At 39.4% G+C, this 14,543-nt stretch overlaps 2 long non-coding RNA genes across 27 annotated transcripts in view; one reads left to right on the forward strand and one right to left on the reverse strand.

Moving 5' to 3' along the window:
• The window catches only part of LOC125636788 (uncharacterized), a 409,942-nt gene that overhangs the window by 246,987 nt on the left and 148,412 nt on the right, over positions 1-14,543 (reverse strand). Inside the window, exon 5 of one of the 26 annotated variants that reach the window (XR_012668500.1) lies at positions 359-434. The exons of the other annotated variants lie outside the window; for them this stretch is intronic. This is a non-coding gene — a long non-coding RNA (uncharacterized LOC125636788). The remainder of the gene's footprint in view (positions 1-358; positions 435-14,543) is intronic. 26 annotated transcript variants of the gene reach the window in all.
• LOC142072162 (uncharacterized) lies at positions 12,632-13,964 on the forward strand. Its single transcript, XR_012668526.1, has 2 exons — positions 12,632-12,842; positions 13,431-13,964. It is a non-coding gene; the product is annotated as an uncharacterized LOC142072162 (long non-coding RNA).

Here is a 14,543-nt window from a genome sequence, read left to right on the forward strand (position 1 = left end):
AAAGTGTACTTTATATTATTATTTTTTATTACAAATATTTGCACTGTAAAAATGATAAAATAAATAGTATTGTTCAATTTACCTCGTACAAGTATTGCAGTGTAATCTCTTTATCCTAAAAGTGTAATTTACAAATGTAGATTTTTTTTTGTTACATAACTGCACTCAAAACAATGTACAACTTTAGAGCCTACAAGTCTACTCAGTCCTACTTCTTGTACAACCAATTGCTAAGACAAACAAGTTTGTTTACATTTACGGGAGATATTGCTGACTGCTTATTTACAATGTCACCTGAAAGTGTGAACAGGCATTCGCATGGCACTTTTGTAGTGAGTGTTGCAAGGTATTTACATACCAGATATGCTAAACATTCAGATGACCCTTCATGCTTCGGCCACCATTCGACAGGACATGCTTCCATGCTGACGATGCTAGATAAAAAATAATGCGTTCATTACATTTGTGACTGAACTCCTTGGGGGAGAATTGTATGTCTCCTGTTCTGTTTTACCCGCATTCTGCCATAAATTTCATGTTATAGCAGTCTCGGATGATGACACAGCACGTGTTTGTTTTAAGAGCACTTTCACAGCAGATTTGACAAAATGCAAAGAAGGTACCAATGTGACCCAACTTGACCCAACGTTTAAGAATCTGAGTGCCTTTCAAAATCTGAGAGGGGTGAAAAATGCTTTCAGAAGTCTTAAAAGAGCAACACTCCGATGCGGAAACTACAGAACCCGAACCACCAAAAAAGAAAATCAACTTTCAGCTGGTGGCAACTGACTCAGATGATGAAAATGAACATGCGTCAGCAGGGGCAGCTCATCCATAGAGGCGAACTAGATGAGCGCCTAGGGTGCCAACTTAAATGGGCTGCCAAATTCGAGGGGAAAAAAATCAAATTAAAAAAAATGAAAAAGCTGAAAAAAATACAAATAAAATAACAAATATGTCACTATTTCAATTCCTGTGTGCGTACGGAGGAAATATGAATTATAATTAATTTTTCTACATTTCTGAGAATTTACTAATATGTCAAACCTTTTATTTACTGAAAAAATAAATAATATTTTAGCAAAAAAAATTTCAATCTGTGACGTAGGGTCAAGATGACTCACTCTGCAATTTCAATAAGCAATAACTCAGCCACAATGAAACACATCGGCCAGCAGCAAGAGCTGTAATGTTAGTGACACCTAACTTGAATATACATCAATGTCGCATAGACGAAAATTCATGTAGAGCAAAGATATTGCAAGTTGATACATGTCAAATGGTCATTTTAACACACTTTGCAGGTAGATGGTTAAGAATTGAGCAAACACTGTGGAAAATTGTGTTTCTTGGTGCCAAAGAATAAAAAATAACATCTTTTAGCATTATAAATCCAAAATGTAAGTATCTTTAAACCTTAATGTTATTATTGGGCTGCATAATTATTAACTTTTCTTTGTTATAACTAGTTCACATGTAATAAATAAGGTCCATAAAGGAAAAGAAACAACATTAATGCTTAATACACTACAAAAGTGATGACATCACACTCCAATCGGGTAACTGTGAGGGAGTGGATTACTTTCCAAACAACTGGTTTCGGGTTATAACATCGAAAAAAGTCATTTTGTTTCTGAGTAAACGCTGTAACTAACTGTTTTGATAGGTAAGTGAGTGTATGTTACTAATCATTGAACCTTTAAGCAGTGAAAAGATGTGTTGGGATGGCTGCAATGTGGTTTAAATCGCCAACCATGTGGTGTGTCAGCCATCCTTAATGCTAAAATGCTTGCAGTCGGGAGCACAATTAGTACATAACAATATTCAAATGCCCCATGGCAGAAAGAGGAAAAAGAAAATCCTCAGGAGCTGAGTATTGTAAAAGAAAGGCTGAGAAGGAAAAGGACCAAGCAAAATAGCAGATATCCTTCCTGAAATATCTTCTCTTTAATCCAAATAAAGATGGAAGCAGTTCACAGCATCCAGATGAAGGAATTTTACTTGGATAGGAGGTTAGCTCACATCCACATGGAAGCAGTTTGGAAACTCAAGATGATGGAAACTGATTTCTAGATGAAGGCAGCTCACAGCATCAGACTGATATGGAAGTGGAGAAAATTTATTCACCTTCAGAGAGACATGCAGAAATTGAAGTAAATGAAGTAGAAGGAAGAAAGGATGAGGAAGTTACAAACAAGTTACAGTATGGGGACCCAGCTTCATGGCCCAGATGTGATGACAGCGTGTGGCAAATTCTCGTGGAACATGGACCTGAATAAGTTCATTGATTTCCCTTCCCTAAGGATGGAAATAAAAGAAAATTCTCTGCTCAGCATTAAAAGAGGAAACTCATTAATGGGGAAGAAATTCATCAAAACTGGTTACAATATTCAGTGTCAATGGACTCTGTGTTTTGCTTTTGCTGCAAGTTGTTTAGAAATCAAACAAATGGTACATCACTTACTGAAAATAGTTCAAAGGACTGGAAAAACATATCTTCAATTCTTTCTTCACATGAAAGAAGTACAGAACATTTGGAATGTTTTCAAAATTGGAAAGAACTTGAATTAGGATTAAAAAAGGAAAAACTATTAATGAAGAAAATTTATGTGTGATCAAGGAAAAAGAATATTGGCAACAAATATTGGAGCATCTGATTGCTTGAGTGAGAGTTCTCGGTGGGCAAAATGTAGCATTCCACGGCCACAGTAGAAATGAAAAATTATACACTCCAGGTAATGGAAACTTTTAAAAAATTGTTGAATACTTAGCTTTGTTTGATCCAGTCATGAAGGAGCATCTATGTAAAATAACTGATCATGAAACACAGGTTCATTACTTAGGAAAAAATATGCAGAATGAACTGATTCAAATCCTAGCAAATGTCTTTAAAAAGAAAATTGTAGAGCTGCCCATTCTGCAAAATACTTTTCAATAATACTGGACTGTACACCAGATGTGAGTCATGTTGAACAAATGACAACGATCATTTGTTTTGTGGATATGGAAAAGTCTGCAGATGAAGATAATGTTTATGTCTCATAAAGGAACATTTTTTGGGTTTCATACCACTGAAGGACACGACTGAGCATTTATGACTCATCCTAATCTATAAGAGCCTGAAACAATGTCATTATCTGTTGAAAACTTACATGGCCAAGGCTATGATAATGGGAGTAATATGAAGGGTAAAGACAATGGTGTGCAAAGGAGAAAGATGGAAATCAATCCTTTTTCGTTCCTTGCAATGCTCATTCTCTGAATTTGGTTGTCAATGATGCAGTTTGGAGGCAAGCAGTTTCTTTGACCTGGGGCAACGTGTTTATGTGTTTTTCTCAGGCTCAACATGTCATTGGGAGATTCTGACTCGGCATGTGAATTCTCTAACTGTGAAACCACTTAGTCAGACAAGATGGGAAAGTCACATTGATGCTTTGAAACCTCTTCGCTATGAACTTGGAAACATTTATGATGCCCTAATTGAAATTTCTGATGATACTACCTTTACTGGATCATCTGGCAATACAGCACGTTCAGATGCAAAGGCTCTTGCAAATGGCCTTTCCAAGTTCTAATTTGTGACTTCACTCATTTTGTGGTCCTTTTAGAGATTAACCTAACTAGTAAGCAGCTTCAGGAAAAGAACTTGAACATACAGTCTGCTATTCAAAAACTGCAGCAAACTGAAATATTCTGGAGGAATTCAGAAGTGATGAAGGGTTTGAAAGAACACTGGTAGATTCTCTTGAGCTTGCTGAAGAAATAGACTTTCTGACAGAATTTGAACCAGAGCCAGTTCGCATTCAGCAAAAGAAACAGCAGTTTTCATACGAAGGACGAGACACACCCATTCAGAACCCAAAACAAAGGTTCAAAGTGAATTTCTACTTTGCAGTCCTTGATACTGCTATTCTCTCAGTTGAGGAAAGATTTCAACAGATGCAGCAGCTAGAGTCAGTATTTGGCTTTCTATATGATATCCACAGCTTGCAAAAGAAAACAGCAAAACAGATAAGAGAATTTTGTATAAAACTGGACTCGGCATTGACTCATGACAATTCAAAAGACATTGATGCTACAGATTTGTGTAGTGAGCTTCAGGCTTTTTCAAGATGACTTAAGAAACATTCCACTCCTGAAGAAGTACTGGAGTTTGTCTGTAAAAATAAACTCACAGACAGTTTTCCAAACATTTTTATAGCTCTACACGTTCTTTTAACTTTGCCAGTTTCCATAGCTAGTGGGGGAACATAGTGTCTCAAAGTTAAAATTGATAAAAACATATCTGCGCTCAACAATGGTGCAAGAGAGACTTTTTGGACTTGCCACAATGTCAATAGACCATGAAATAGCTGGAAAACTGGATCTAAAAGACCAAGTGCCTGAATTTTCAAAACTTAAAGCAAGAAAAGTCATGTTTTAAGAGCACAGAGTGTTTGTTTTGTAAACACAGGTTAAAGTTCATTGAAGAGTTTCCTTATTTCTTTCTATATTGGATGTGGTGGTAATGGCAGTTAAAGCAGGATAGTGTAATGGATGATTTTGGATTTGTAATAATAAAATTATAATTAACATTTTTAATGCATTTTTATTTGAAATCGGACTGAAATATCATCTAGCTGTCATGTACAAATCTATTCTGAAAATGTCATGTCTCTATTTTATCTGATCTCAGAAACATTGGTTGCACAGACTGATGGACGGACAAGCCGAATAATTAAGCCTCTGTTTAAAAAAAATGCTTAAAAAACATTACAAGGAAAAAAGGGGCAAAATGTTTCCCAGTTTACCAAAAACCTCAGCCTAGATCTGCCAGTTTGGGTGTGAGGGTCATTGATTGCATGGTTTGCCTAGGTGTCAGTTGCTGGCAGCTAGTCTAGGGCCGCCTCTGTGCATCCGTCCACTTTGCTTTCTATCATTATCAAGCAGAACCCATCATCAGTATGGACGCGTGTATTCTGGAAGGGTGGCTGAAGCATGAAGGGACATATGAATCTTTAGTGCATCTGGCACGTAAATATCTTGTGATGCCGGCTACAACAGTGCCATGCGAACACCTGTTCTTACTTCCAGGTGACATTGTAAACAAGACATGGGCAGCATGATCTCCTGCAAATTATAACCAAACTTGTTTTTTCTGAGCGATTGGCTGAAGTAGGACTGAGCGGACTTGTAGGTTCTAAAGTTTTACATTGTTTTATTTTTGAATGCAGTTATTTTTGTACATAATTGTACATTTGTAAGTTCAACTTTCATTATATAGAGATTGCACTACAATACTTGTATTTGGTGAATTGAAATATACTATTTCTTTTGTTTTTTACAGTGCAAATATTTGTAATAAAAATAAATATAAAGTGGGCACTGTATGCTTTGTATTTTGAGTTTTAATTGAAATCAATATATTTGAAAATGTAGAAAGCATCCAAAAATATTTAAATAGATGGTATTCTAGTATCGTTTAACAGCATGATTAATCACGATTATTTTTTTGAATCGCTTGACAGCCCTACTTTTAACTACCACTGGTAATCTAAGCATCCAGTAGCAGCTTTGGGTACAATAAGACCCCTTCAAACCTGTGTCACAATTGACAGCGGCACTCCCTCAGACAAGGATGTTGACAATTCTTGCCACCTCCTCTGGCTTCATTCCTTACCTACCAACATTATTTCAGTTTCCGGCTAGCCCTTGCCTAAATCTAGGTTGCCAGCATGCACTGGGTAATCCTACCCAACTGTATTGGCCAAGTCAGATGAAATGGAAACATAAAGTTAGGTACCAACTGTATACCAAAAACAGCACATCCCAAATCTCTTTTTAATCTCACCCTAAATGGCCTCATTGCTCATGAGCATAAAACTCCATTATACTGAGCTCAAGAGCTGCCTTGGGGATAGATGTGCAACTACCTATAATTACCCTCTAGTTCCTATCATATTAAAAATAATTGAGTCATTTCAAAGAACCTCCATCCATCCCTGCTAGGGACCACTACAGTCAATGGTATCAACTGCTGCTTACAGATCTTAAAGACTCAGCATGGGTACTGTGTCCTTTTCTATTCTTAGAAGATCTATCAGTACAATATTATATACAATACTATACTGTTATTTTTAAATACACACTATTATTTTAAAAAGTTAATTAATTAAACATTTTAACCTTAATTAAATTTTTGTGTACATATTTATTTTATGTATTAATTATTATTAAAAACACCTATCCAAAGCTCAAGAAACCCTGATGTACATTGGCAAAGCACTTCCAGTTATTGCAGTATTAAAACAATTCATCTGGAACTCAGCCAGTCACCTACAAACACTCCTTTCTGCTCCTTTATTGTCTAGGCAGTGTACCCTCAGTCCTCACAGAGAAACCCCAGCCACCTGCTCCCACTCTTTTATAATGAAAGGGCTCTGTACTAAGTGCCCTGGCTAGCAGCAGATGTGGCAGGATGGCATGGGGCGAGAGGCAACGATTTCAATGAGAGTTAGGTACCTAACCTGCTTAGATCCTTTTGAAAATCCCACTCAGCACAATCTACATCTTTACACACCTGAATACCTTTGAACATTTGGCTGCGTCATTTCAAAAATTGGACTTCAGCTCCTAAATCATTTAGGCACTTTAGAAAATTTTACCTTATTTTTCAGAAAAATGGTTTGGGAGCCACAAAAATCTTGGGTTCTAATCCTAGCTGAATTTAAGAAAAAAGTCTCTTAAACCCCTTTTGCCACAGTCAATATGCTTTTTAAACTGGGGCTTTTTGATTGTTTTTGAAAAAGTGTTTTCCTTAAAATCAAAGTTGCATCCGTGCTTCGCTTTCCTGTGTACGTTAATCAAATTTAAAAAATTAATAAGAACTTGGAGTATCATGATGAAAATATATGTTCAAAAAGGTTGTGGCTGAGGGCATTGCATAATGATATCTATTGATGGTAGAATTGGTAGGGAGTCTTCTATCTTTTTTTATTTCACTGTGTTCACATGTTTATGCAATTTAACTTGAAAATATGGCTGCTGAAAGAAATTGAATGATGCAAGTATACCAGTTAAAATAGACACTTAAAACACTTGATCATTTTCACAATTATGTATGCTCAGTTTATTTACATGCATTGGCTACATTTAATACTTTTGACTATAAGCTGTTGTTGAGACATCTGTACGTCTCAGATGAGATGGATGGAGGGAGTCATTGCTGAATAACATGGCTCACTTTAATGGAGAGGATCCCACGGGGTATATTTGGGCAATTCTTACTCTTCACAGAATATCTCTTATGGGGGTTCCTACACTGTTGCATCTTGCTACTGCTTCTGTTCAACATGTATGTGAAGGTCTTAAGGAGATGTGCTGGAAGGCAACCTGGGCTGTGATGTCATCTGTCAAGGTTCCTCCCCCACTCTGAACTCTAGGGTACAGATGTGGGGACCTGCATGAAAAACCTCCTAAGCTTATCTTTACCAGCTTAGGTCAAAACTTCCCCAAGGTACAAAATATTCCACCCGTTGTCCTTGGACTGGCCGCTACCACCACCAAACTAATACTGGTTACTGGGGAAGAGCTGTTTGGACGCGTCCTTCCCCCCAAAATACTTCCCAAAACCTTGCACCCCACTTCCTGGACAAGGTTTGGTAAAAAGCCTCACCAATTTGCCAAGGTGACTACAGACCCAGACCCTTGGATCTTAAGAACAATGAACAATCCTCCCAACACTTGCACCCCCCCCTTTCCTGGGAAATGTTGGATAAAAAGCCTCACCAATTTGCATAGGTGACCACAGACCCGAACCCTTGGATCTGAGAACAATGAAAAAGCATTCAGTTTTTACAAGAAGACTTTTAATAAAAAATAGAAGTAAATAGAAATAAAGAAATCCCCCCTGTAAAATCAGGATGGTAGATATCTTACAGGGTAATTAGATTCAAAAACATAGAGAACCCCTCTAGGCAAAACCTTAAGTTACAAAAAAGATACACAGACAGAAATAGTTATTCTATTCAGCACAATTCTTTTCTCAGCCATTTAAAGAAATCATAATCTAACACATACCTAGCTAGATTACTTACTAAAAGTTCCAAGATTCCATTCCTGGTCTATCCCCAGCAAAGACCAGCATACAGACAGACACAGACCCTTTGTTTCTCTCCCTCCTCCCAGCTTTTGAAAGTATCTTGTCTCCTCATTGGTCATTTTGGTCAGGTGCCAGCGAGGTTACCTTTAGCTTCTTAACCCTTTACAGGTGAGAGAAGCTTTCCCCTGGCCAGGAGGGATTTCAAAGGGGTTTACCCTTCCCTTTATATTTATGACATCATCAGTATGCTGATGATACTTAGTTCTATACCATCATCATTGCTGCTGCTGCTAGTGCTTACATGAAACGGACTTGACTAAGGGCCAGCTGGCTGAGGCTCAAACCAGAGAAGGAGGAAGTAGTGATGATAGGTTGGGAGGGAATCATCTGGATGACTTGGTGAAGGTTTTATCTAGACTCCTGATTGAGGAAGTATGGCTACCATTTGTAATGAAGTTTCATAATTTAGGGGTCTTATAAATGCCTCTGCTGATCCTAGATGCGCCGGTAGCATCTGTGGCTATGAGATGGTCATATGCACATGGCAAAAGAAAAATGACCATTTCTCTCTCTCTCTCTCCTTTGCTGCAGTTATTTATGCCTTTGTTGATGAAAGACTAGACTAGTGTGATCTCCTCTGTGTGGGTCTACACATGAGATCACCCGGAAGCTGAAGCTAGAGGAGAATGCAGTGCCTCACTTATATTATGGGCAGCTCATCAGAGATACTAGGAGCTAGCAGCTAGATCCTTACTACTTGATCTAAAGTTAGCTAGTAGTAAAATAGGGACTAGTAACTATGTGAACTATGGAAAACAGAACAGCTATTGTGATTCTATTCAGAAGAGGGCAGAAGAACACAAACACATTAACTATCTCCCTAAAATATTGTATGAATTCCTCCATCTTATTGTGTCAGTACAGAACCAAGAAATTCTCCCTCATGTTAACTAAAATTTTAGGAAAAAGAATATAAAGTGTATGAGCAGATCCTAACCCAGTACAGACGGACATATAACTCCACAGAAATCAGTAGAGCTACATTCATTTGTAATTACTGAGTTTTGACCCAGATATGTTAAGGAATGAGATACAAAGGTGAAATTTTAAACAGACTTGTAACATATTCCTGATTTTTTCCTGCTACTACCTGATTTTGTTGATGATGGTGACAGGACTTTATATTATTATAGTTTGATTATATAGGACAATGTGCTACTGGGATTTGTTTACATAAAACTAGATAACCCCTTATAATATCTTTCCATAATATACTTTCACAAATACAACATTCCCCTTCCTCATTCCTATTGAAAACATATCAGAGATGAAGAATGCATTTCTCTTTCATAAAGAGAAAAGGGGTTTGATCTGACAAGATGTTTCTAAACAAATAATAGGTTGCAGAGTTTTACTCAAGAATTCCATTGGAATTATGGAGAACTTTACATGTAAAATGGAACTTATTAGAAACAAAAGTAGAATTATGAGGATTTTTTTTCTGTGCACTGACATATCTAATGCATTCTGCCTAAAAAAATAAGCAATAAGGAGAAAAATATTTTATAAATGTTGGTTTTTAGTATGCATAACTATAAGGAGCTCAGAGTTGCTTCAAATGAAAAATCAGTAAATCCCTAATGCTAGAAATTCATACCCATGCTTAACTTTAAGCATATGATTAGTTCCACTGAGAACTTGTGCTTACACCTTGACTTATCTAGTGATATGTTACACACCTTAGCCCTTCCTTGCAATATCCCAGTGTGAGAACTATTACCTACTTAAAGTTAAACATACGCTTAAATCTTTGCAGGATCAGAGCCTAAATTTCTAAAGGTGGGGTTATGGCATACCACTTTTTAAAAAATTCCTCTCTATTTTTAGTTTGTGGATTTTCAGAGTTCCAGCCTCCTTTTGCTCCTTTTGTAAATTTTCTCCCCACCCTGCCACCCCCAGTTAAAGGAAAGACTCAAACATTCAAAATTCAAAAGTGGAAAACCAATAATTTCTGGTTTCAAAAGCTGAAACAAAATGTCAATTTACATATAAACAAAAACATTTGCATTTTTTCACATTAAAACTTCCCATGGAAAACTGAAATTTTAAATGAAGCTATATTAGTTTAAATTTTCTTGTGATATATATATATTAACTATCTCTATTAGATACATATGGACTGGTGGGAGTTCTGTTTCTTTAACTATGTGGCTGGAAGCCAGGCAAGAGGAATCTATGGAAGACACTCAGCAAGGAACAGAGACAATGTGTATAGCTTTAAGGATATTATTTTCCTTATTGTAATAAAGCTCCAGTGTTAGAAGAAAGCATTTCTTTTCATGAATCTTCACCATTGACACATTACAGAGATCTACAGCCAGGAAAGACGACAAGTAGTGTACTGTGCTCACTAAATAAGTTTGGGAGAAAGATACTTGTTTCTGGAGGGGAAAAAAGTTTTTATTGTACAGATGATTGTTTATGTTTTGTCAGAAGGAACTGTCACCATGCTTATGGATATTAGTGATTAACGGACCTGGCCCTGTGGTCAAGTAGGCACTTTAATGGGTGGCAATGGTAGATTTCCAGATTAAATCATTTAATTTATTTGTGTGAACAAAGACTATATTAACTCATCCAAATGTTTCCACTAGTACAAAAACATAATGGTGGGGAGAGAAAGGAAACATCTGCTGTATGTAGAAGCAGCTTGTGGGCTAATTTCCATCACTGAAGCCAAGCCTGCAGTTAATCAGCTCTGCCCTCACCAACAGATGCCACTGCAGCCAAAAGGAATTCATTGGTGAGGTAGGTTATGGGGCTCAAGGAGCTACAAACCCTCCTGAAAATCCAAATGTGAAAGAATTTCTCTTTTATAGCATATGGTCAGATCTCAGTTCCTCTACCACAAGCTGGGAATTGCTTCAAAGTTTTAGCAGCAGACAGATTTGTAAAAATAACAAAAAAGAAAAAAAGTTCCAACTTGAAGCAATGTGAAACAACTGAAATACATCAAAGCATAAGGCAATACTCTGCTTTTAATTTTGTGAATGATTGAACTCTGAAAACCTAATCTGTTCATTCATTATGTGTTGTTTCCCCAAGGCACAATGTAGAAAAGTAGCCATTCCCATTCATTTGACCCTGTGGGAATAAAAGGGATAAAGAAAGTATATGTTTAATAGTAGTATGTTGGATTTGAAGGTTACAAATATATGTATATAACTGGGCATAAAAACGGAGCAGAGAGCATGATAAAGCTGTAAAGTCAAGCCCCTGAAAGTTAGGAAATGTCAGAATTAAGGTTGCTTGTGCAACCATAATTTGCCCCTGTTGTGCATATGCATTATGACACAGTCTTTAATTACATGATCATATGCTATTGTTTCTCTAAAGCAACCCTGCCTCATTCAGTTTTTTTGTGTAATATCCTAGATTTTAAAAAAGCAAACAAAAAAGAAAAAATCTATCATATAGAAACACATTAACTCCCAACATGATTAATCAGTAAGGTTTGAATCTAGAGCCAAACACAGAGCTCTGCTATTTGAGCTAACAGAGCAATTGTTAGCAATAGTAGGTTGCCATTCTCTGTGTGGCCAGTCACTAGAGGAAGATGAGGCAAATACTTTGCCAGTGGATTTCACAGCTATTTGCTGATAGCAAAGAGATGGTAAGACTCAGGAATTTGGGATTTCATTTCAGGTTCTGAGGGAAGTGTTCTCTAATGGTTACAGATCATTCTGTCACCAGGCCCCTTGGCTCCTTGTCCCAATCCCACATTGCCCCAGACCCCTTTATTCCAGTCCTCATCTCTTAGCTCTGGTCTACACTAGGACTTTAGGTCGAATTTAGCAGCGTTAAATCGATGTAAACCTGCACCCGTCCACACGATGAAGCCCTTTCATTCGACTTAAAGGGGTCTTAAAATCGATTTCCGTACTCCACCCCTGACAAGTGGATTAGCGCTTAAATCGGCCTTGCCGGGTTGAATTTGGGGTACTGTGGACACAATTTGACGGTATTGGCCTCCGGGAGCTATCCCAGAGTGCTCCATTGTGACCGCTCTGGACAGCACTCTCAACTCAGATGCACTGGCCAGGTAGACAGGAAAAGAACTGCGAACTTTTGAATCTCATTTCCTGGTTGGCCAGCGTGGCAAGCTGCAGGTGACCATGCAGAGCTCATCAGCACAGGTGACCATGATGGAGTCCCAGAATTGCAAAAGAGCTCCAGCATTGACTGAACGGGAGGTACGGGATCTGATCGCTATATGGGGAGAGGAATCCGTGCTATCAGAACTCCATTCCAGTTTTCGAAATGCCAAAACCTTTGTCAAAATCTCCCAGGGCATGAAGGACAGAGGCCATAACAGGGATCTGAAGCAGTGCCACGTGAAACTTAAGGAGCTGAGGCAAGCCTACCAGAAAACCAGAGGGGCGAACTGCCGCTCCGGGTCAGAGCCCCAAACATGCCGCTTCTATGATGAGCTGCATGCCGTTTTAGGGGGTTCAGCCACCACTACCCCAGCCGTGTTGTTTGACTCCCTCAATGGAGATGGAGGCAACACGGAAGCAGGTCTTTGGGGATGAAGAAGATGATGATGATGAGGAGGAGGTTGTAGATAGCTCAGAGCAAGCAAGTGGAGAAACCGGTTTTCCTGACAGCCAGGAACTGTTTCTCACCCTGGACCTGGAGCCAGTACCCCCCGAACCCACCCAAAGCTGCCTCCTGGACCCGGCAGGTGGAGAAGGGACCTCCGGTGAGTGTACCTTTTAAAATACTATACATGGTTTAAAAGCAAGCATGTGAAAGGATTAATTTGCCCTAGCATTCGCGGCTCTCCTGGATGTACTCCCAAAGCCTTTGCAAAAGGTTTCTGGGGAGGGCAGCCTTATTGCGTCCTTCATGGTAGGACACTTTACCACTCCAGGCCAGTAACACGTACTCGGGAATATTGTACAACAAAGCATTGCAGTGTATGTTTGCTGGCGTTCAAACAACATCCGTTCTTTATCTCTCTGTGTTATCCTCAGGAGAGTGAGATATCATTCATGGTCACCTGGTTGAAATAGGGTGCTTTTCTTCAGGGGACATTCAGAGGAGCCCGTTCCTGCTGAGCTGTTTGCCTGAGGCTGAACAGAAATGTTCCCCGCTGTTAGCCATGGGCAGGGGAAAGGGTTGAGGGGGTAGCCACGCAGTGGGGGGAGGCAAAATGTGACCTTGTAACGAAAGCACATGTGCTATGTATGTAAAATTAACAGCAAGGTTTACCCTGAAAGAGTGTAGCCACTGTTTTATAAAATGTGTCTTTTTAAATACCGCTGTCCCTTTTTTTTTCCTCCACCAGCTGCATGTGTTTCAATGATCACAGGATCTTCTCCTTCCCAGAGGCTAGTGAAGATTAGAAAAAAAAACGCACTTGTGATGAAATGTTCTCTGAGCTCATGCTGTCCTCCCACACTGACAGAGCACAGACGAATGCGTGGAGGCAAATAATGTCAGAGTGCAGGAAAGCACAAAATGACCGGGAGGAGAGGTGGAGGGCTGAAGAGAGTAAGTGGCGGGCTGAAGACAGGGCTGAAGCTCAAATGTGGCGGCAGCATGATGAGAGGAGGCAGGATTCAATGCTGAGGCTGCTGCAGGACCAAACCAGTATGCTCCAGTGTATGGTTGCGCTGCAGCAAAGGCAGCTGGAGCACAGATTGCCACTACAGCCCCTGTGTAACCATCCGCCCTCTTCCCCAAGTTCCATAGCCTCCACACCCAGACGCCCAAGAACGTGGTGGGGGGGCCACCGGCCAACCAGCCACTCCACCACAGAGGATTGCCCCAAAAAAAGAAGGCTGGCATTCAATAAATTTTAAAGTTGTAAACTTTTAAAGTGCTGTGTGGCATTTTCCTTCCCTCCTCCACCACCCCTCCTGGGCTACCTTGGTAGTCATCCCCCTATTTGTGTGATGAATGAATAAAGAATACATGAATGTGAAGCAACAATGACTTTATTGCCTCTGCAAGCAATGATTAAAGGGAGGAGGGGAGGGTGGTTAGCTTGCAAGCTTGCAAGAGAGTGAACCAAGGGGCGGGGGATTTCATCAAGGAGAAACAAAGAGAACATTCACACCATAGCCTGGCCAGTCATGAAACTGGTTTTCAAAGCTTCTCTGATGCGTACCGCACCCTCCTGTGCTCTTCTAACCACCCTGGTGTCTGGCTGCGCGTAACCAGCAGCCAGGCGATTTGCCTCAACCTCCCACCCCGCCATAAACATCTCCCCCTTACTCTCACAGATATTGTGGAGCACACAGCAAGCAGTAATAACAGTGGGAATATTGGTTTCGCTGAGGTCTAAGCGAGTCAATAAACTGCGCCAGCGTGCCTTTAAACGTCCAAATGCACATTCTACCACCATTCTGCACTTGCTCAGCCTGTAGTTGAACAGCTCCTGACTACTGTCCAGGCT

Source organism: Caretta caretta, chromosome 5 (genome assembly GCF_965140235.1).
Source record: "Caretta caretta isolate rCarCar2 chromosome 5, rCarCar1.hap1, whole genome shotgun sequence".
NCBI lineage: Eukaryota > Metazoa > Chordata > Testudines > Cheloniidae > Caretta > Caretta caretta.